This window comes from Botryllus schlosseri, chromosome 12 (assembly GCF_051294905.1).
Source record: "Botryllus schlosseri isolate E-star chromosome 12, Bs_hap1, whole genome shotgun sequence".
Lineage (NCBI taxonomy): Eukaryota > Metazoa > Chordata > Ascidiacea > Stolidobranchia > Styelidae > Botryllus > Botryllus schlosseri.
This window is the reverse complement of record NC_137247.1, coordinates 19,669,479-19,693,454: the sequence shown is the minus strand read 5'-3', so window position 1 is coordinate 19,693,454 and position 23,976 is coordinate 19,669,479. Positions and strand designations below refer to the sequence as shown.

Sequence of the window (23,976 nt, the reverse complement as noted above, 5' to 3'; positions counted from 1 at the left end):
CTTCAGTCGAGTAACGGGCGATGCCCATTTCACACGCATTCCAAAGTACATCTTGTGAGAATGATATACCACCACCCCGGCTATTCTCGATACGACATTGGATCATTTGGCTGTACTAAGGTGGGTATACCCCGACATGGTCGAGTGCGCTCGATCTTTTTCATGTAACGGTAGTTTGGGTCGCTTTTACTATTTACCTATACATGCTTACACAGCCCCCGTACCCACGTAATAGCCAGCACAATGCCATCATAGCGTCATTTTTCCGATTTGGCCACCTAAATACCCGACTTTCGTAATCTAGGCCCGCATTTTGCGTTACTCGTGGTGTTTTTTGGATATGTTAAGCTAACAAGGAGAACAAATTGACAGAAAGAGAGTATATTTGGGCGAAGGGGTGACATATCTGGGAAAAGGAGGACATATGCTTCCCTAAATGAGGCCGTATGGTAACCCTATTAAAATAGGAGGGTCGATGGGGACATCAAATGTATCGTATTGTGTTGCTGTCAACCCGAAGACGCGAGTTTTGTCAAACAGGCGGATTGATGACTGACATCGATTGTGTCACGCTCGATTGATCACAGCTGATTTGCGTTCATCACACCCCATCGAAAATTACAAGTATTCGAACAACGAGTGATGAGAACCAGTCAGTGTGATCACCGTTCCCGTCGAAAAAATAAGGAATTCTCTCAATACCCCACCGGCTGACGGTTGTGTTACTAACGTATTTCCAGACTCTTCGGACCTGAATTAAAAGTCCACCGTCACCGATCACCATGTTACTGTACCAACAAAAACACCCCTACCAAAGGAATCGTACGTATTAGCTTTTCATATTATTATGAGTGAAATATACATAGATACATCCCGTTGGAGTTGTTGACGGGTAGAGTTATTATCGTTGTGTTATGGATAATATTTTACCCATATACTCCTTGTGATGCCAAATCTGATTGCACTATAATAATACCTGTACAGACGAATCAAACAGAATCCCGCCAATGAGTCGATACAAAGTTTCGCTGTACGCAAATGAATGCAAAATGACAACCACATTACAGCAGAACTATTTTGTCTGGACGGGGGGTTGGTCACGATTCGTTTCCGGCGCGGATTTCATCAGTTTTGGTTAAAGCCACACCGCATGCGGCCAAGTGTATTTTGAGAGTCGGATTTATGCCACATTTTACCAGCCCAATATATGGAAATACCAGGACTTTACGTGCCAGCCGGATTTTTTGGACTTTGATTTGGCAACCCTAGTCGCGGTGGATTCCGATTTCGAAATCTCCCACTCATCTTTACACCTCGCCGAAAGCAGGCTATAGATCGCATCACGTATGATCGGTCACAATTCATTCCCATTATTGCACCACCGAGCGCGTTTCCGCCAAATAAGGTCAGTCCACTGATCCCCGATGAAGCGAGCTACCCCGATTCGTCACTATACAATTGAATCTGACATCGTACTCGCAGTTACCGAGTTCGAACGGGAAATGCGAGGCTCGAAGGCGTGACGCAGCAATTCTCTGACGGGAACACTCCGCCGAGTCGTAGTATGATACTGCAAATATGCTTTGGAGGTGTTGGCATAACATGTGTTGAGGATATGTTACGGCACACGCGAGCACAACTGATTGTCTGCAGCGAAATTAGTCGAATTCGAGCGACAGTGCGTGGCTGCCGATGCAATATATCCTTAGTATGATATTGGTGTTGGCATAACAAGTGTTGAGTCTTGAAGATATGTTACGGTACACGCGAACACAACTGATTGTCTATAGCGAAATTAGTCGCTCTCGAACGACAAGTGCGTGGTGAGCTCGCGATCGATATATATCGTACAGACGGGTAAAGCATTAGTTCGCCAACTGATCGATTCAAGTTGTACAGTACATCATGTACAGCATACAAAATAATATGCCGCGGTAAATTGAGCAAAATTGAGAATCAGCTATTTGTTTAATTACTTATTATATTCATAATGTTACTTTATTTGAGTTAATCTATGTCGGGTCGCTTAATACAAATTTCTACTACGACATTCATTCTGATTCTCGGCATGACTCGAAATGACACACATATTTTTAATCATAACAGATCATTTCTCGTTACTGTCTGGGTCGACAACAAAGCAAGTACGACAGTATGAGACAGACCACAAGCGTCACTTTACACAGCCGAACGTATGGACACCTAAAACACGCACCAGGATCTCATGGATCAGAAGAAACTATACTGACGTCACGACCGGCAATTATTCCTATGACCCACCGTACACGAAATTGAATCAACCGCGGAACGACAAGTCAACCAGTTTGACGCACTATTGTTCCCAAGCCACGAAATTGGACCACGGAATGACAGGTCAGGGCCGGCAACTATTATCAAGCCTCGTCGTGTACGACCGAAGTCAGCTGTGGATCGTGCAAAAATACAGTAAAATTGCAATGTATTTTAATAAATCCCAAGTTTCGTGTCTGGCCGGAGTACAAAGGTCAATCGAGATTCTTTGTTCTTTTTCTCTCTAGCGTCAATCCCCCCTTTTTTTGATTGCCGCACACAGGGTCATAAAAGTATTGCTGCAAAATTGAGAATGAGGTAAATCTTTAATTACTTATTATATTGATAATTCTTGTTTGTTTATTATAATCCTTGCATGCGCACGTCGTGCCCAAACATATTACTACTGACGGTTTATCACCCTATGGGAGCCCAAGACTCAAGTTTTTTTGGGGGGGGGGGGCTGACGAAGTGCTGTTTCGCTCCTGCCAACGGGTATACATCTGGAGATGTTTAATTATCATTGTGGTGTCCTACATTTCCAAACACACCTCACTCAGCTCTACCGGTAAACCCCAGAAGCTCGGTTCACCACTCTATTGGGGGGGGGGCAAGACCAACGTTTTGGTGGGGGGCTGACGAAGTGCTGTTACGGCCTGGTTCTTATAGGTATTGCAGTTGAACACAGCATAAAGACTACAAACAACGACAATACACCATATGCAAGTAGCTATCACATACCACAATTTACCGCAGCTATGGAAAATACATAACAGCTACATAAGTTAGGAAATGTATTCGCTCCGCATTACGTATTGGCCGTCGCTACTATATAATTGCTACAAGACTGTTTTATTCCGAAATCGATAGCGCGTTTCACTGTGCTGCTATTGTCCAATTGTTAGCGAATAGTGCATGAGGCATATTCGTTTGTGCCTCACCTGGGTATTGTTTCTCTGCGATGGCATTTTCTGTAATAAAGTCGAATGTCACCTTCCTAGGCGATTTTGAGAGGGTTCTGGTGCTCTGACACTGTTAATATTTGGATTTTTGGAATCAGTGTGACGATAGCATTTGATTGATACCAGTGATATGAATTCCGAGCTATTTATGATGAATTGCATTGTCTCAGGTGAGGCACGACCCGCCCGTGCCTCTCACCTCTCCTTTCGCGCTGTCTTTTTGAATAATAATAATTATGAAAATCGATGATGTTGGGTAAAAAATGTTCAAATTTAGTTATTTATGAGCATCGATCTAAAATGTCAATAATCATCGACTCATGGAGGGTTTTCACAATTTTCACTTACTCACCCTGACGACAGGTGAGGCACTGCCTCACCTGCCTCATTGAACCACACGTCACTGCTTTGATCAGACAATTGATCACGACTAACGTTTGGGCGCTGAATTAAAAGTGACTTCCGTTTTTCTTTATCACGTCAAGATTTTGGGTTAGGCACCCACCACATTGTCTCATAATCCACATTATAGCACTACTTTTAATATTTTGTGTTTATTGTATAAAACGTTTCAAAAACCACAAGCAGTCGAAAGAAAATCCATAGATTTCAAATTAACATTTGCAATGCTTTATTTGGTTGATTCAAACAGATATTGCTTTTACAGGACAAATAAAGTGCGAGTTTCAGGGTCCAAATTTACGTTAATAACCCATAATTCTGTAGATTGTCTAGTTTGATACTCGAGCAATAGTCAGCTAACATATGTAAGCTCCAATCTACTCTGGTATGTTACCCCCATCATCTTCAGATCTTATAGGGGACATTTTCTCCTTGCCAATCTCTGATTATGTCAAGGTTTTCGGGGAAATTATTTAGTTATTTTGGCTTTTTTGGAAGTCTGCTGTCCGACATAAACATATGGCAGTGGCACATATGTGTATAACGGTTACATGTGCAATGTGCATGTGTATTCTTATTGTCTGACCACTACGAAAATGCAATATTTCAAAGCTGACTCATATGATCCAATCGTGATATTGCAACAATTCAATGTTTCTGTATAATTCTCAATGTTTCTGTATTATTCACGAAGACTAACTCAGTGTGCTATAGCTATACTGCATCTATGACACTGCCATTTTGGAGAATGCCACACTTTACGATCCTTTTTGAGGTACCAATAGGCATTTGCCATTCACTTGTGTTGTAAATCGGGATTCCGAATCCTCCAGCAATCCATGGTTACAGTATCATGCCAATGCCAGTATCACGGCAATACACAATACTATACCAAAAGTAGGCATACGAAGAAAAGGCTGTTCCTCCTGATCGAAAGTGAGATACGTTCTCTGCCTTGCCAAGTAATCTTTTCTCACATCGTAAGGATGTTGAAAGTTCCGAAGATTTCTATTCCAAGTCCAAAAGCATGTCTCATCATTAACTTGCGTTGATGGACTATTCGGCCTATACGTTGTGTTGTGACTCAGCTTCGATTTCAAAATCTTCATCATAGCCTGCTATCCATAAGATCTTCATCTTGATCCAAATTATTGAGCGTATAGGAGTTTCAAGTTACACTGGATAAGCTGAATGGGGCATTGGGCCTATATCTGATAGTAAATGTAATGTTTATTTTTCTTGCGATGTCCTGCAGTTTGCATCAAATATGTGTATGAATATATAACTTATTATGTGGTAAAAGTGTGGATTTTTATATGATATGGAAAAGTAACATGGCTAAATTCGTGAAAATTTGCATATTTTGGGCATATGTCGTAGAGCAAAAACTCGACGTGACAGAAGAAACCAACGGCATTTTTAGAATCAGCACACCAAAATTAGCCATCAAGTGCAAAATCAAAGTCAACAAAGTTTTCGTTCAAAATTGTTGCCCAGTGCATGTTATTCTCGTGGAAACATAAACATGTATTTGAGAGGTCGAGGTAGTGGCGTATCCAAATTAAGGACTCGGACCCCTTGACAAAATCCTCAAATTTAAATTGCTGTAGCACCAGCGACCAATATGCCGTGCGAATTCGATGTACCCGGCATCGCGCGCTGCGTAATCTTGGATTGCACCACACGTTGGTTGATCAAGAAAATAGCATGACTTGGAGACCCCTATATGATAATCTAGTTTTCAAACACACATTGTCTTCCTGATATACCGGAGAAATGAATTGCCTTGGAAGTGACATTCCAATTACAATTACAAGTCCAAATTACAAAAAACGCTTCGCTATCCACGTCCAAATTGATAAATAGCTTTCTAGTGGACTACTGCATTAAAATGTAGGCGTTTAGTGCAACGTTTCTATTACCACCGAATTGAGAAGTCGATCAATATTTATTTTCGGAATCAGTGCTACAATTATATTAAATTTATATCAGTTATTATTAGGGCGATTTTTTTTTGACCTAAAAAACGGAAGATTTTGACCTAAAAAATCCAAATTTTGACTTTTTTTGACCTAAAAAAACTGAATTTTGACCAAATTTTGACCTTGCGTATGCAAATTAGGTGTTTTCGCACATAATGTTAAAATTGTACTACTAATATACATTTCTGGTTGGCACTGTCTGTCCTTACGACGTAGTTTGGCCTGAAGAAACGTTTTTTGGCTCAAAAACTGTCAAATTTTTACATGAAAAAACTTATATTTCAACGAAATCTGGCCCTTGGCCCTATGAAGAATTCTAGTAGTTACATTACGCATTATGGTAGAAATAATTAAATCAAATTGTAGTACAACGAAAGATACTTTCCTACATTCTCGGGTAGAAAGTGTCTGTTCTTACTAAGTAGCTTTCCAAGAATGGAGAAAGAACGTTCAACAGCAGCAGTTGTTGGCTGACAACACTGAAGTTGTGCGTATACTGCTGGTGACCAACCGTTTTGCTTCATTCTGACAACGTTGTCTACATAACAAATTTTTCATCGTGCGCTTCTTGATAAGAACCATGCAATGCCCACGCAGTCTTGTTTCAGTTGGGATATTGCGGTACGTTGAGCATAACACCATTTGTTTCATTTGAATGTTTATTATGATTCCCAATGAGTAGACAAGGGACAATCTACAACGGTAGGCCTATAAAGTAGGCTATAAGTTGCAAAATGCCAAATGATAAGTTCACCGAAAGTGCAAAATCTATGATACAAACGAAATGCAGGTTGCAAAAAAGCTTTAACTTTGTAATGAATTTTGACATTTTTTGACCTAACGCTACAATTTTGACCTAATTTTGACTTTTTTTGACATGTCAAAAAAAAATCGCCCTAGTTATTATGAATTCTCAGTTATTTACGATTATAATGGGTTACCATATTTTCGAAATCTGAAAAGAGGACACTTTTTCAAAAAATTTCAGACTCATAATACTGGAGTAAGATCCGTAATAAATGGTAAATTTTTCCCGACTTTGTGGTTGGTTGACTAAAAAAATGGTAAATTTTCCGGCTGAGCTCCCGAAATAGCCGCCGGAGCGTTACGTCAGTGCTGATTTACTGTATTTCAGTTGAATTTTACCCTATATTTAACCGAAATTCTCAAAAAAGAGGACATTTGGGTGTCCTCGGTACAAGGACACTTTCAAAAAAGTCAAAAAAGAGGACAAATCCTCTTAAAAGAGGACGTATATGGTAAGTGGTAACCCTATTTACGATGAGTTGCACTATCACAGGATGATAGGTTGCCTACGAGATTTTACAGAGCAAATATGGCGCCCACAACGAATCCCGTGTAGTGAGTTCGAATTAGTACTGCCATGACGTCCCTAATTTTCAATTGTGACGTAACAATTGATTGACATGTATGGCTCTTTGGGAGATAAAATAAAAAATATAGGGCTAACCTGGCTCTTCAGATGAAAAAGGTTCCCGACCACTGCCCTAGCTGATCATTGATTATGATGCTATTTCTTGCTGATGTGAACCAATATTGTGTCAGTCGATCTTTTCGTCACCGTCCGAAGAGCATCGCCGTTGTTGTGGGTTGTTTTTAATAAGGACCTACGCTAACGCGTTATCCACATCGAGCCGCGGACTAAGAACGCGCGCCGATGACAGAGTACGCTATAATGGTCCGCGTTGGCTTTATGCCCTACCATATTGTGGAATAATAGGTGAAGAGCAATATTAGGTGACAGTTTCGAATCCGATGTAGCCTACATATACATTTAGTAATGATACATTCATAATCGGATTGAAATAAGACCTAGTGCCTTCCAAACGGTTGTCAGTAGGGCTGGGCACAATGATTCGAGTACTCGAATCTGAATCAAGTTATTAATTTTAATGATTCGAGTCGTGTACTAAAAGACGATTTTTTCGAGTACTGAATTTACGCTCCTCGCAACTGAAAGTTAGTTTACTAACGAGAATTATAGTTTTGATACTATTTTCCACTGGTGAAGCCTTGAAACCTTAATAGGTCGTGTCACAGCATACGAGACAGTACAAAGCTACGAACGTTACTGGAAATAACACATTTCCGAAGTCATGATTAGAGCCGACCGATTATCGGTTCGCCGATAATATCGAGTCGATATCACACTTTGAAAGAATTATCGGTATCGGCCATTGGAGGTGAAAAATATCGGCCATTTTCGTGACGTCACAACAGAGTTGTGGGAATTCAGAAAACTATAATCCTTGACCGCTAGACTGTGAATATTGCTGTATTTCATGTAGCTTACACTTCCAAGGTGGGGAAGCGAGTGGCGCAGTTGGTTGAACACTGTAGTCACGACATCGATGGTTGATGGTTCGAGTCTCGGCTCTGCCATGTTTCTATGTGTCGGAGGTTCATCTGGGCTCCTCATCGCCGATCCCGCTGCTGTACAGCGCATTGAAAAGCCCAGACGAAGAGAGAGCCGAACTCGTGAAAAAAGGCAGCAAATGAGCCGAAATAAGACTGCAATTATGAAATTTACTGTGTGGGCGCAAATAACCACGAGTTGCAAGCGCCAATTATATGAGTTAATAAAAACTACAACAACAACACTTTCAAGGTGTCCAGATACAGCCTTTCTGGTTTATTTCATGTTCGAGTATGACAATGGCTGTAAAGCTGTTGAAATATATGCTATAAAGCTTGGAAAATGCGCCTTTTGAGGTAGATTCCACCTTATTTGAATATCGGCTGAATATATCGGAGTTATCGGTGAGTGTTAGATATCGGTTTTATCGGTATCGGCCCAAACATCCGATATCGGTCGGGCTCTAATCTCATGATCATCCCACAAAATTGTCAAGAAGTGCGATGCCATCGGCAGAGATGAGCGGATTTGAAATTTCTATGTCCTAATCCAATCCAAATCCGAACCTTAAAATCCAAATCTAAATCCTAATCCATAACTTTTTCATATTCAAGTCGATGTCCAATCCTAATCCGATTCCAACTGGAAATTCAGAAAAAATACTAATTTATGCAATGGAGGGATTCGAAAATTTTCTTTCTCAACCAACGATTCACTTGATTCAAGATAACTTAGTAACCATAAGTACATTATTAACTGATCTGAATAAAGTTTGTCGCCATTCGCCACACGACATTTCAATCTCCCAGAAAATAGGTAAATCCAATCCAAATCCTAATCCGTTCCGAAAAAAATGTCTAATCCAAATCCAATCCAAATCCACCAAAATTTCACAAATCCTGTTTTTTCGAAACCTAATCCTAATCCATGCTCATCTCTGGCCATCGGTATAATGGTCGATAAAAGACCAAAGTATCTTTATTGTGACGGATAACAGGCATTATGTTCTTTGTGGTGGCATAAAAAGTACATATTTGAACTTTGACGGAATACATTTTGTTTTGACGTCATAATGAGTGATACTCGAATACTCGACTCGACTAGAAGCATAATACGTGATTCAGAATAGAATCACTCAGGTACTCGTTTTTGCCCAGCCCTACTCATGATTGGTTGTTAAGAATTACCAAAAAGATAGTCGGCGAGAGAAATTAAAGAAGGCCTGGCTTCTGATTGGTAGATGAAGTACTAAAAAATTTCATTGTGGGTAGAGAATTTGGAGACACCGGCTTCTGATTGGCCGCAGGACTTGGACAAGATCAGAGAAGATTAGATTCGCTGAGTAGGCCTACTTAATTGATCTGGAAGCTATGAATCAAGAAATTTTTCTGCAAAACAACCGCTAATTGATTTACGATAACGATCCTTTCCAATCCTATCCCAAGATCGGTGTAAAAGCAAATCTAAAATATACTGCCATTCGCATCTTCATGGCTTATCTGTTTTGACTGAAAATAAACGCTGTAAACGAGAGTTACTTCTTGGAATTGAAGACGAAATGCGGGTATGTTTGTCAGCAATGTAAACAATCACGCACCCACGTCATTGACACGTGTTTTTTACAGGCAATGTTTCTTCTCCTGTGCGCGTGCTACGAGCGTCTTATAATTTTTCTAGTGGGCCACAAGTTTAAAATGTTTGATAACCACTGGACAGACAGTTAAAACAAAACTCTTAGAAATAACCACAGGGCATTCTAATACTCGACTCGTGAATGCGGAACAAATTGTTGATCAATATATGTATTCCAAGGTCGGTGTTTGATCTCAAGCCCAGTTCGAGTCGTTTGAACTCCTTGTTATCTTATTATTGTATCCCAATCTCGAATTGTTGAAATTGAACTGACTACACATGTAATATCATAATTATAGGAAGAAGTGGATCGTATTAGAAACTATGATTAGCATTAAACCAGGGGTGTCAAACATATGGTCCGCAGGCGGCATCCGGCCCGCCAGATGATTCTGAGTACATTGAAAAATTCTTATATTATCCAGCACATTTGAAATGAATGTTAAGATTTTTTGCAGTTAATACTTACACTAAATATTCTTTTATGACAGCAAATGGTCATAGGCCACATTATAAACACCCTACTACGGCGTTGTGGTTTCACTCTAATTCGAGAAGACAAAAAGTGCACACTGAGTTCAGAGTTTTATGGAAAAATGGACCCAAACTAGCTATTCACAGAAGTCAAAACGCCATTGCGGAACCGTTATATGCAATTTACATGTAACATATATTTGTTATACAAATATATAAATCAAAATATATATGATCGCACTGTTGTGTCATTTCCCAACCAATAGGCCACCTCACGTAGGAAGAGAAAGCCGACTTGCGATTCAATAATAATCCAATACATACATCGGCGTTTACAGTTCAATATCTTATATTCCTCATACGTTGGGCTAACCGCAGATTACGACGACAGCGCAAGGAACATGAAATTATGCCAACTTATATCGTCGTTAGCGCCACTGTTATATCGGCTCTTAACTGTATTTACCCGAACAATCATTATATTATGCCAATTCCATTGTTCGCGAATGAACATGTTGCGACTAGCTAGAATAGATAACCTATGATCCGTGTATTACCTATATATGCTTGATAATAAAGTATTCAAGTAAAACGCAAGAACACGAGGCATCATTTGGGAATCATTTGACTAGTCCGGACCGCAGGCGATTTGAAGGCTTTAATCCGGCCCACGACGCAATTTGAGTTTGACACCTCTGCGCTATACATTCTTATCATGAGATGATAATTAATGTTGTATCGCAATAGGCTATACTCGGAAGAAAGGACGATACCAGTGGCGGCTCGTCCTATAGGGCAACTGGGGCATTGCCCCACCTAAAATTCTGTTCAATAACAATTTAACCATTTATAGACGCACAGCGCTCAATATATACCGAGATCACAGCGAAACCCGCGTTCTTCTTGTGCTTTCGCTTGCAAATGCCCATACATAGAGAAGTCTCTGCGAAAATCGAATTCTCTTCTGTGTTTTCGCTTTGTGAATGCCTAGCCGGGGCTTGCCCCGGTAGCGCTCATAACAAGCTTTCACTATCTATTCTCTCAAAGCCGCGCACAATTAAGAAACGGTGATATACTCTCTCCTATTCGTAAAATGGCCGAGCAACCGGGGCATATATGCCTGTCGCCCCTAAGGTGTGATGTAACAATCGTATCTATATCTGAACTCGGATACCGTGATATGCGTTGAGTCGACCTTTGCTGGTATAGGTCGATTTTGATGGTGTTTCACACCATGATAATTCTTGAAACTTAGTATGTCATGTCGTGATGGTGGTATTTAACACTGTCCTAAGTTTCAGGGTTTCTACTCAAAGTTTAGGGTAGTAATTCCGTTTCCAAAGTCGAGTGTGTGCTGATCCGTCATGTATCGCAAACATATTTCACGCAAAGCCGGTATTGGTCTCCATTAATTTTAACGATGCTCCTTAGCTAGATCCGTCATGAGCTTTTACATGGTATGTCTTGATTTTAGTATCGAACGCTGTGCCAAGTCTCAAGGTTGGCACTCAATAATTAGGGCAGCAATTTCGTTATCAAGTTCGAGTATGGTAGAGATGTGCGCTGATCTGACACTTAGCCTACCTAACGCATTGCGGATTTCACGCAAAAGCCGGTGTATCTGTGTTCCATACTGAGATAGGTGATGAGATGATGATATCATGAAACAGTTTACTAACATCCTCGGTTTGCATTCAAATATTTAGTTTTATTTTATATTCTCCAATGTCAATTTCACCGTGGAATGGTGGCCTTCGGGCCATTTGCTCACAATTACAACCCCTGTCAAGCGCGATAGCTGTTTCGTTTTCGATTGCGGCTAACAGCTTATCGCTTGATCAGCCTATTCCTCAGTAAATTTTACGCAAAATTCGGCGTTGATCAATTCGTATTAATTTTGACAGTGTACCATACCGAAAACGGTCATGAGGCTACTTCTCGATGATTTCATGTAACTGTGTACCAAGTTTTCGGCTTTCATCCACGTATTTATTCGGTAATATATTTTCCGAAGGCGATTTTGCAGCAGACATATAGACAGTAGACACTATAGACCGTAAGCCGTATGTGTCGTGTGACAATCTCCAGCCTCAAGGTCAAAATCTCCCAAGCTGTACCGGGACCGAATTTCCGAGGCTGCTATCCGTAGTTCTTCAGAATGATGTTTTGGATTCAATATGACATTTCCTTGTCCAATCTATGAGATAACAATTGCGTATGTGTCCGACCTCGTTGACCTTTCCAGTAAGGCATACGCAATCTCTCGATTTATAGTCATTTCCATTTCTGCAGATAAGTAGTCAGGTCAAGTGCGAACATGAATCGTGTTGAATCTTTGCTCCGTACGCCGTTTAGCCAGCTGCCTTTAGAGGAAAAATTAGAGGTAAAGCGACTAGGTCCGTATCAGCCTAGAAATTGCCCATTGGTCCAATCGTACGCCGGAGGAAAACGCACTCGTGCCTTTTCTTCAGCGCATTTCGATAAAAATGAATGGCTTACTTATAGCGAGGATAAAAACGCCTTGTTTTGCTTTTACTGTCTTTTATTCGACAGTGCCGGTACCGGAAGCAGTGGCTCTTGTTGGAACAAAATTGGTTATCGCGATCTGAAGCATTTGTCAGAGCGTGTGAAAGCGCACCAAAAATCCAAAAATCATTGTTTACGGGAAATTCATGTGACCATCATGAACGTTGAAAAACGCTACTGTGACGTCATATTGATAACAAGTCGCTTGCGGCCCTTGCCCCACCACCCGATATTGTCACGAGCCGCCACTGGACGATACGCCTACCGCAATTGCGCATTTGTCGAAGTATAGCTCCGATATTGATCGGTAGGCACGCAGCGGTTTGGGCGTAACATAATACGTATGATACCACGATTGGGCTCGTTTCTACTAATTTCGAATTATAAATTTGTAGGCTACACGGTACACATTCATTTCAATATTTATTGACTTCATTGTTGGAAACAACACAGTATTGCAATATGTGATAACAACTTTAAAGAAGTTCGTTCATTTCATATTGTATTTTGAACCCTCGAAACATCACAAGTCTGCGATAGAACGGACAAATACGATGATGTCGAAACGACTTGGCCATGTCTCTAATGAAGTCTAGCGCAAAAACGATGAAGTCAGAATAAACGCATTTGTTATGAAAGGGACATGCGTATTGAATGAAAACTTACAGAAATCATCACATATTGCTTCGGATGGATAGATACTCAAATAACAGAAATATAACGATTAATATCTTGAAGGAAAGCAACAGGGAAACATCTTGGTAAATTATTGCCATTATTAGTATGTGTTAATAACCAGAGCGTCATTTGATCATGATCTCAATGAATATTCTATACTTAACCGAATGCGGGTAATCCCCCTTAACAAGGTCGCAAATGAGATGATATGTCAGATGGAAATGCTCTATGAAAATGAAAGCTGTAAGATACCATTTACTCTCTCATTAACTACGCATACGTCTCACGCCCTTGGGAATGCTGTTATCGAATAATGTATACAAATGAGCAAATTGAGCATTCTGCAACGTGTATCATCGAAACTAAAACGAACTAAACTAAAAAATTGAAGTATACAAGTCGGTTCGAAACTCCACAGGCGGAATCGAAGGTAGGTTTATTCGAGTGAAATTAACCCCTAAATCACCCACTCACCCGAATAATTATAACTGCAAAATTTACCAATATATAAATCTTTGTGGAAATTCACCAAAATGTACTCGCTTCGGCGGTACACATACTAAAATTGGAACGATACAGAGAAGATTAGCATGGCCCCTGCGCAAAGGATACCTGCGGTTCTTCTCTGTTGGTGTCCCGAATTTTGCGTCACTGAGCTTGTTGCAACCATGGCAACCTGAGCTTGCAACCAAGGCAACCTGAGCTTGCGACCATGGAAACCTTTGCGTGCAACCATGGGCATCAAAACAATGAGATTGCCCTCCTGATCTGGGAAGACTGAGTCCGGATGGCTTTCAAGTCACATAGATATTTCTGTTCACGTCGCTACACCACCTATCTGAACGGCGTACGTGATTTATGAGTACACAATACGCATATAGAAGCGGAAATAGCGTTGTCAATTTCTACCTACCTGCCCGGGCAATTATAAAGTAGAACCACTTTGAGGTAGTTGGAAAACTCTGCTACTTGAAGTAGAAGGAATTACTTTATTACTGGTCACCTCTATTGAAAACAAGGCGAAGTCGTGCTGGCGTGGGCCGGCGGGAGAGGGTGGGTAAAAATACGAAAAAAAATACTCTTTCTGTTCTGGATCACACAGTCGCTGCCTACTTCTTTCATTGCATTCTAGATCAACCATTTCTGGGATCACTCGCAATATGTCATTATATTGTCTTATACCAAAATACTCTCATTATTCTACTTGCTGCAAAAGACATCTCCCTGCGAATCCACTGCGGAATTTGAAAGCAAAATTATCTTCAAGTTAGCATCTTCAAGTTCGCATTTGCAAAATCGTGAAGCGACCAATCTTTTTTATTTTATAAGTCGAAAGTTCGTAAAAGGTCCTTCTGTTTTATTTCCTGAATTTGCTCGTTTTGCATTTTAACCCCACCTAGTGGAGAATATTTCCACCCTTAGATATATTTCAAGAGTAGAAATGCAATTACTACGAATCAGTCGATCACGTTCACTATGTCCTTCAAGACTGTTCGAGAGTAACATTCCAGTGATGAAACGCATTCATCTTCAACCTCTCTTGACTGTACGCCTATGTATGAAGTGCTATGGACGTTGGATGCTCTAGGATCAGTATAAAGTCGAAATTATTAATTATTAATAAATTGTTAATGATACTGATTAGGATTTGTTGATAAGAAATAGACTGAGTGTCATAAGGTACATATGTAGTATGTAATGTATCGTAAGCACGTGTATAAATACATTAAGTAGTGTGTTATCCTTCAATTAAAACAAGGAAACGACCGGTGAGATGAGTACTCATGGAAACACAAGATAATACCGTTAGATGACGCCAGAGGTTCACGAGAACGAGTAATATTATCACCAAGGCAACTGCCATCACAATCACAACACAAAGACTGAGCGAATATGACATATATACTCACTTTAATTGATACTGTTGTGTGTTGTTTTCTCTAAGCTGCTTAATGCTGGAGAATTGACGAGATGTTTCGAATCGAATGTTACAAGCCAACGTAACCCAATCATTCGCGGACGCTTTACGAAACAAACCCGTAGATGTAACGCGCCGATAGGCCCGGCGTAGCTCATCAGTGTTCCTAATAAAAGGAACATTGGAGTAAAATTAGGTAACAGCAAGTATTCATGACAAATTTTCTTCAAAGAAATGCTTTTATACAGCAGTGTACCATTTGGCTCCTTGGGTTCGGCCGTTCGGGCTGTGTTAAATGTTGAATGATGAGTATATAGGTGGAGATAGCGTAGTGGCAACGATGAGCGCCTCGAAGGTTCATCTGGGCTCCTCTTCCCCGCCGTCGCCGTTCTTACGGCGATAAAAAAAAAGCCCAGAAAAAGACCCGACGAAAGAAAGCACTCCCAGGGAATGGAAAAAACTAGAAAGGGCCGCGGCTTTAAAAGATCAACACCGAAAAGAACTGTTACATCGGCCACTCTAGGTTGAGGTGGATGTCAGTCTAGAAAGGATCGCAATTGCGTGTCTCTCGATATCCTGCTATCTGTTCATTACATCGCATTGTGTCTTATCGCATTGTACAATGTACATAGTGTGTAACTTGTTCAGATGAAAATTATAGCCCAACGATTATTGACATGATTATTATAGGGTCCCCTTCAAAATGCATCTGGATATAGTCATCCTGGCTGGTAGCGGGGGGTTTCGAGTTTAGAAACCCCAGCGTCCTTTTGAAATGCCATATTCTGTCACAATTCTGTTGACGGTCAACTAACTTAAAACGGTCTTGTAAGAAGTTCCCGTTCTAGTTGCAGATTTCGAAAAGTGAGTATAGTTCATAGTTCTTGTTGTGAATTTTGAAAAGACAGTAGTTCTAGTTATAGTTCCAGTTTCACATTTAAAATATGTTAGTTTCCGAAGAACTAGAAATCACGTGTCGTCGTGTGAGTCGTGATACCGGTTTTCTGTTGTATGATGTTCTTGCAGCCATTTCTAGCTCGCAGTCATCAACACTAAGGGCGGAGATAATAGAGTTGGATTAGCAATAAAGTTGATTATCGCGTTCATCAGGATTTAACAACCCAGGATCAAGGAAACCCGTTGATGGCAGCAAACTGGAGCAAACTATAGATAACTAGTTATCTATGAAAACCGCTTACACTGCGTACGATTCCTACGCGCAAACATTTCCGATAGCCTATTGTCTCGGCTTCACTAAACAATGAACGAATTATGTGCCCACCATTGCAGATCGATAGCAATATTCTATAATCTGTTTCTTAGCTGTACCGTACAAATCGGACACGACTTTCATTTAGCGACGATGATAATTCTACCTATTACAGTGGCAGTATCGTTATCAGCAGGGTGCGGTTTCATTCAACAAATTGACAACCGACAGCCAATAACATGTCTCCGCAATATGACGCAACAAATAACACCACTTGATTGAAAACTCGGGACACCTCGAGTAATCATCGCGTCGCGAGTAACCTCTTCCGACTTCATGTGTGGCGATTACCAGTTAGCAGTATTTAATCATACCATTAACATTCTTCCGGAACAGCTAACTTTCTTATCTCCGCCTAAAATGGGTCCCGGTTAGCGGTTTTTAATCACATGATTAGCATTCTCTCGGATCAGCAAACTTTAATACCTCGCCCTAAAAGTCAGATTTCTTTTTCGTTGAGACATAACCGAACGTAATTCGAAGTACAATCAGTCTTCTGGAGAGTAACGAGTGGAATTGCGCAACAGTTCGAGAATTCGAGTGCATCATCTACGTCCTGCACGTAAATATCATTATAAACGAGAAAGCGCGTATTGAATCAGTAATTAGTCTTTTACGTCGGCATTTTCCTATCAATGTTCGCAAAACCTTACGATGAAGAAAAAATTGAATTCTCATTTTTTCTATTGCAGAAAAACACTGTCCAATTTCGCGCTCCAATCAAAATGACTGTCACGAAAATTTGGCTCACGAATTATTGTGAGCATAGGAACGATGTTTAGGCTTACGGGTGCAAAAACAATTTAATTCGGACGAGGAGAACGGGTATTTGCCCGTCTAGTCGTGAGGAACGAAGATACAAGGGGAATTGAATAGAAAACTGTGACATTTGGAAAGACTTCGTATAGTTGGTAAGCGCAGATCTAGAGCCTATAGTCAACACGGACTATTTCCGGTCATCGATGGCTCAAAACTGTATTTCAAAAACTTCGCATTGATAAAGGGTTTCTTACAGCCTAAAGCTACATATTCCAGTTTTCGTACACAACCAGCTTTCATTCTTTTGGCGGTTTTGACATGTTTCATCTGTTTCTAATCCGCATCTGATTACGCTTTATACATTATACGCACGATTGTTTATGGTTTATGCAACTGTAATATCTGGAATTCATCGTTAACATTCACTAAGTCTGCCATTCACGAAGAGTCGGAATAAAGTTGGGTAACGATGTAAGACAACTCATTCCTTAAAATACAATAACCGAAAATAAATCACTTCAATAATTGCAGACGACAAATTCACTCCCTAGCAGTCCCGACATCAAATCAATAATGTTGATTTCGCACACGACGAAAGGTGACATTTTATTTAGTATCTATTCAGGCCAACACCAAGGCTAGTCGCGATTTGGGCTGATAATTCTAATCTACTACTAATCTATTAATACGCATACCTTGCATCTGCGTATGCTATCTATTACCATTGAATTCTAATAAAACAGAGGTCGGTTGTTCCTGTTCGACGTACTTTGAGAAACACATACCGAATAGACGAGCAAATTCTTCTTCTTCTGTAAATTTAATTGCCCATAAGCGCAACTATTCGAATTTCCACGTTCTCAATAATTCGTGAGTGATATTTGTGATCGAACGGTGTGTGCTTTGAAATTTGATCCATTTCGTGGGATGATCGTTACTGGAATTACGCTTTGTAAATGTTAATCAGAAAATGCAACGATACAACCCAAAACATCGTTTACAGCAAACAATTACCGCGATGAGAACAACGCGTTGCGACGTCAGGACGCATTGTTGCGTTGTTGTTTGTGGAATTCATGGTGTTTGTCGACTACTGTGGTCATTTACACCGATATTCCTTGTTTTTGATTTCGTATCTGCCGACTTTTAGCACGGCCCACTTCTAGGCTTTTTATAAGAAAGACACCGGCTACGCGGATGAGATGGCGAGGAGGAGCCTAGATCAGTGGTTCCCAACCTTTTTCGGTGTCAGGGCTAAATTTAGAATTTCAGAGTACGGTCGGGGCCGCACGAATACACTCAACAAGTATAGCAAAAATTATAAAGCATCAAAGCACGTACCAACGAAGAACGAATAGAAACACTAACAAGATGGAAATACAAAAATCAATTTAATGTCCAACTTGGCATTGGCTTTGAGCTTCAAGAAGTTTGCCAAAGCGAGGAGCAATTGCAAATGATGCAGTACGCAGTATAGCTGCTTGAGGTGGTCACCGGTCAATCGATAGCGATATTGATTTTTTATTCTGGCCATTTTGCTGAAAAGTGCTTCACAAACATAAGTTAATCCAAACAGAGAACCGTTTTTCTGGACATTGGTTATCAAGTTGGGATACTTTCCTCAGGAACGTGACCCCAAAATTCATGTATGTCTTCACTTTTAAATACTTGCTTGAGCTCTATATGTGATTGCGCGTCTAGCAACTCCAATTGAAAATTATCAGGAGGTGTGGTTACATTAATTGCAATAGGATTTGAAAAACGTTTTCATCATGGGCAAAAAAGCATTCAATCCGTCTATGCGCCGGTTGAACTCATCAATCATTGCTGATAAGCCTGTTGTATTCGTCAAATGATGCGTTGGTTTGATGGTCGGATAGCGTTGGAAAATGTTCTGTAGCACCATCTGCAAGCTGCGTTTTCCACAGAAAAAGCTTGTTATTAAAAGCAGTTGTTGTGCTATACAAATCATGGCAGAGCTTGTTATTGCCCTGTAGAGTGCGATTGGGAGTAGAAAGGTGTGTAGAGATATCTCCAAAAAACGCCAAATCCGCAACCCAAGCTGAGAAATAGCTTTTTTCCTTCAGCTTTGTTACAAAAGTTTGCTCGAAATATCCAGATTTCCGTTTGTGAATATTCAGTGACTCTCTGCTGTGACCTTGACGCGCAATCACACAACATGACGAGCGAATAGAGAAACGAATTGATAAGATGCAATACTTTACTCATCTACAAATTGATATGATACAATTCAAGCCTGCGCCTATGGTTGAGGACTATGTAAACTTTATTCGAATTCAATTTCGATAAAATAAGAGGTTTGAAAGAACAGAGAACAGAAATATACATTTTGCTACGAAATTACTTTACTACTAGTTTACGACAGCGTACGCTGCAAGCTTCTAGCACCTCGATTGCGGTCAATTTATTTATGAGAGAACAATGAAGGATCAGTAAAACGCACGATCATTGATTGATTGGTCGCTCTCACGGGTTACACCGGCGCTTCGCGAACAATTCGAACATATGCAAGATACAGTGATTTTTGTCGACACCGATTACTTGATGTGATGACTTGAAATTGACTCGTGAATTTTGCTCCGAGTCACGAGTCAATCCACATTTCTGATACGGCAAGTCAGTTCCAAGTCAAGTCATTTTAGCAAAGTGACTCGAGTCAAGTCAAGTCATACGAAAATGGTGACTCGAGTCTCACTCGAGTCAAGTCATTCCAACACTGCTCAATATATCAATGTAGCATTAAACGCCGAATACATTGTCCGGCCTGGCCTAGACCGTTAACGCGTAAGATTACATTCCCTAGCAAGTCCTTGTCGAAATTGTTAGCAAAGCGACGGAAGGTATTGATGTTATGGGATTATTATATCATTTGATTGCCTCAGTTGATATACATTTAGCAACGTTTAAAACGTCAATAAGTACTTCAGCATGTGAGATTATGTGGCCCGAGTCGTCGATAGGTATCGTGTACATTAATATAGGCTATCACTTCATTGAAAGATAGGGTTGGAATTAGCAGTATGACGTCACGTGACGTCATGAGGTTCACGTTCACACAGAACCTTTAAAAAAGGTTGACGCTCACACGACCCGGAACCTTTCAGAGGTTCACACCATCCCTAATGGCTACGTCACCATACTCAGTCGGTATCTGCTAAAAACTTTTTGAACTTCCGATGCTTAAGTGTGTTTGCTCTAATCCAGCTCACTGTTGTTATTATCACATCCATCACATTAGACATGTTGAACGACTTAGCAACCAGATTTCTCTGGTGTAAAATGCAATGATGCCATGTCACTGGAGCAAGATTATACTCTTCTCGCCGTTTATTGATGAGCCCTGAACGCCTTGATTTGCTCCAAGCATGGATGGACAGTAGGGCTGTTCAAAAATAGCTTTTTCCCCCGGATTCCAGTCGTTCACGGATTAAATTGTCAGGTTACCCTAAAAAACGCTGCACACCAAATTTGGTTCAATTCTAACAAGTATACGACTCCGCATATCCAATTAAAATTTTTAGTTTATTAGAGAAAATTTGAAAAAATAATTTCAAATTTTTCTGTCAACCCCATGAAATTGTTCAGCTGTCTTTAAAGATGATGCAAAACAAATTTGACGCAATTCCAACTAGTAGAAGCGGAGTTATTTGAGTTTTTTGTTGATAATCCTCGGGTCAAGTTTAATCCGAGGATTATCAACGTAAATCCAAATAGAGTAAAATTGAGGAGCACTGGACGGCTGCTGCCGGGTTTTGCCTTAATCATAGCTACAGCTTGTTCAACTGGAAAGTTAGGGCACACTGCATTGAAACAGCAGTGACGTAACGTTATTAGCCTACTCACAACTTTCCTGCAATCCTAATTAAAAACTCCAAGCCAAACAAGAGTATTTTATAAATATAAATTTTATTTTATGTCATAAATGGATTTCTTAATATTTTTGTGGGGGCCGCAAGAAGGCTAGCTAGGGGCCGCGGTTGGGAATCACTGGCCTAGATAAACCGCCAACACTTAGGTAGGAATTCTGGAGTCGACCGCGGTCGGACTCCAACCCACAACCCGTTGGTGTTGTAGCTGAGGAAAGTGTGGATTATACCCTTACGCTATCTCGCCACTTCAGAACGCACGGTCTTGTCGCACGAGACGAATTACTTGCTGATTAGATGCGCGCTTTCTCGGATAGTTAGTTCTCGTAGTCATCTGTATTGCTTCACATTATTAAATGTAAGCGTGTTGTACGTGGTGTACCTGTACTTGTACGTACAATAATTCGTCGTACAATCGTACGTACATGGATGGCAATCGAAATCTAATTGAAAAAATGATTGTAGCTGTTGGTGAAGACTTTAAACGGCCAGCGCAACTCACACTAATTTTAGAATTCAAGAATACATGTGGATCACAGAAAGTGCTTTCACTGCCAGTCGTACAATTGGTTGAAACATAGGCCATTAGGCCTACATGCTTCCACTGCCGCTGCCTATTCGGCGAAATATATTATGTTAGCGGAGAGTGGCAACCAACACTTGATATTCACCGCTAGGAGCCAATTTCAACTAATCGGAAAGTATATCAAAACCTAATTCACAAAGCTATACGTTGCTATTACATTAGGGCTCTTCAAAAATGACTTTTTTATCTCAAATCCTACTGGCTACTTGATAAAATTGTTAGGTTACCTAATTTAAGCCTACATACCAAATTTGGTTCAATTCCAACCACTAGCCGCATTGCTACAGGAGAAGAAAGTTTCGATTTATTAAATAAAAATAAATAACAAAAAATTTGAAAATTTTCTGTTCACCCCATAAAAGTGTTAGGTTGTCTATAGCAATGATGTTCACCAAATTTGGTTCAATTTCAACCAGTGGAAGCGGAGTTATTGCCGTTGAAAAATTTTGTATTTGAATAAAATAGTAGTTACGGTGACCGATTCTTTGTTTATTTATTATAGTCGTGCTCACCGTAAAGTTAAGGCGTAAGCTTATATTCCCTGGTAATTCCTCGTCGAAATTGTTGGCAAAGCGACGGAATGTATTGATTTTATGAGATTATTATATCCTTTGATAACCGCGGTTGATACATTTAGCGACGTTTAAAACGCCAATATGTACTTCAGCAATGTGGCATTATGTTAGGGTTACCATATTTTTGTGAAGCAAATTCCGGACACTCTTTAGCGCCCACTAGCGGATTTTAAAATGAGGTGTAACACATTGACCGTCCAGATGACGTCACGCTAGCAAAGCATTGCCCATCGACTGTATACACTATACAGGAATGAAGTGGAACATAGGTCATGAATTGGGCCATCTGTAATGTGAGCTCTGGTGATTGCTACTTGCTAGGGTTTGCAATAGATTCGTCCACGAGCCGGATGAAATCATCTGGCGGGCCGTGTCAGGCCTGTCAGGATTGTGTTTGACAGCGCTGCTATACAGTTGGGTCGGTGCGGCTATCTGTTTATGGGTTTTAATCAGGTCCGAAACAACATTTTTTCTCCCCCCTTCCGCCCAAAAAAGCACTGATCTTGGCCCACCATAGGGTAGTCGATCGATGTAACTTGTTGGGCACTTACTATATGCATTTGGCTGTTGAATTTTATGTATGAATTCTGTGAATTATATTGATTCTTCGATATATTAGGCTACTATAAAATGCACCAGCAGGTTGGTCGCGACCTCATTTCCTACTTGAAAATGTTCCGTGGCAAAGCTCAAAACTTGATAAGCTGATTACTAAAAAAAATCAGCTTGCCGACACTTACTCACGGCCTAGGAAGCTGATTACGTCCAACACGGCGGGGGAGATAGCGTAGTGGTGACGATAAGCGCCTATCAAGCAGGCGGCCCGGGTTCGATTCCCGTCGGAGGTTCATTTGGGCTCCTCTTCCCCCGCTGTCGCCGTTCTTACAGCGACAAAAAAGCCCAGAAAAAAGACCCGAAAGAAAAGAAAGCACTCACAAGGAATGGAAAGAACTAGTAGAAAGGGCCGCGGCTTCAAAAAGATCAACATCGAATAAGAACTGTGACATCGGGCACTCTAGGCCGAGGTGGATGTTTGAGTAAAGGATCGCTACTGATGCGTGTCGTTCGACATCCTCCTATCTGTTCGTTACATTGCATTGTGTCTTATCGCCTTGTACATTGTGTGTAGCTTGTCCAGATGAAAATTATAACCCAATGTATTGCCTTCAAAATTCCGGACATTTAGCCATATTTCAGAAATTCCTTCCGGACATATGGCATGTCCGGGAAATTCCGGACGTATGGCAACCCTACATTATGTGGCCCGAGTCTTCGCTATAGGTATCGTGTACATTAATATAGGCTATCACTTCATTGGGTTGGAATTAGAAATATGACGTCACGAGGTTAACGTTCGTGTTCACACAGAACCTTTCAAAAAGGTTCGCGTTCACACGAACCCGAACCTTTCAGAGGTTCACACCATCCCTAATTACACGAATCCCTGAATTTCAATACGACGGTAAGAAGTTGCGTATTAAAAGTTAGGATTAAGGAGTGAAAGATTTGGCACATCACAATATTGTTTCCAAATATCTGTATTTATATGATAGGTGTATTTACAACACCATAAAATAAAAACACGGAACATAAATCACGGAAAGGAGAATGAACCGGGAGTGCAATGACCCGATTCATTACTCGAGTGGCAATTTTTCA

The 23,976-nt window shown here is 40.5% G+C and overlaps 1 long non-coding RNA gene and 1 other non-coding gene across 2 annotated transcripts; one reads left to right on the top strand and one right to left on the bottom strand.

The window, feature by feature from the left end:
• Nucleotides 1–13,857: 13,857 nt before the first annotated feature.
• On the top strand, nt 13,858–13,967 carry LOC145452968 (U6 spliceosomal RNA). The gene has a single exon (XR_013919607.1). It is a non-coding gene; the product is annotated as a U6 spliceosomal RNA (small nuclear RNA).
• A 651-nt stretch (nt 13,968–14,618) lies between these two features.
• On the bottom strand, nt 14,619–18,486 carry LOC145451753 (uncharacterized). The gene is made up of 3 exons (XR_013919026.1): nt 18,055–18,486; nt 15,233–15,406; nt 14,619–14,906 (listed from the first exon to the last, which is right to left on the bottom strand). It is a non-coding gene; the product is annotated as an uncharacterized LOC145451753 (long non-coding RNA).
• Nucleotides 18,487–23,976: the final 5,490 nt, after the last annotated feature.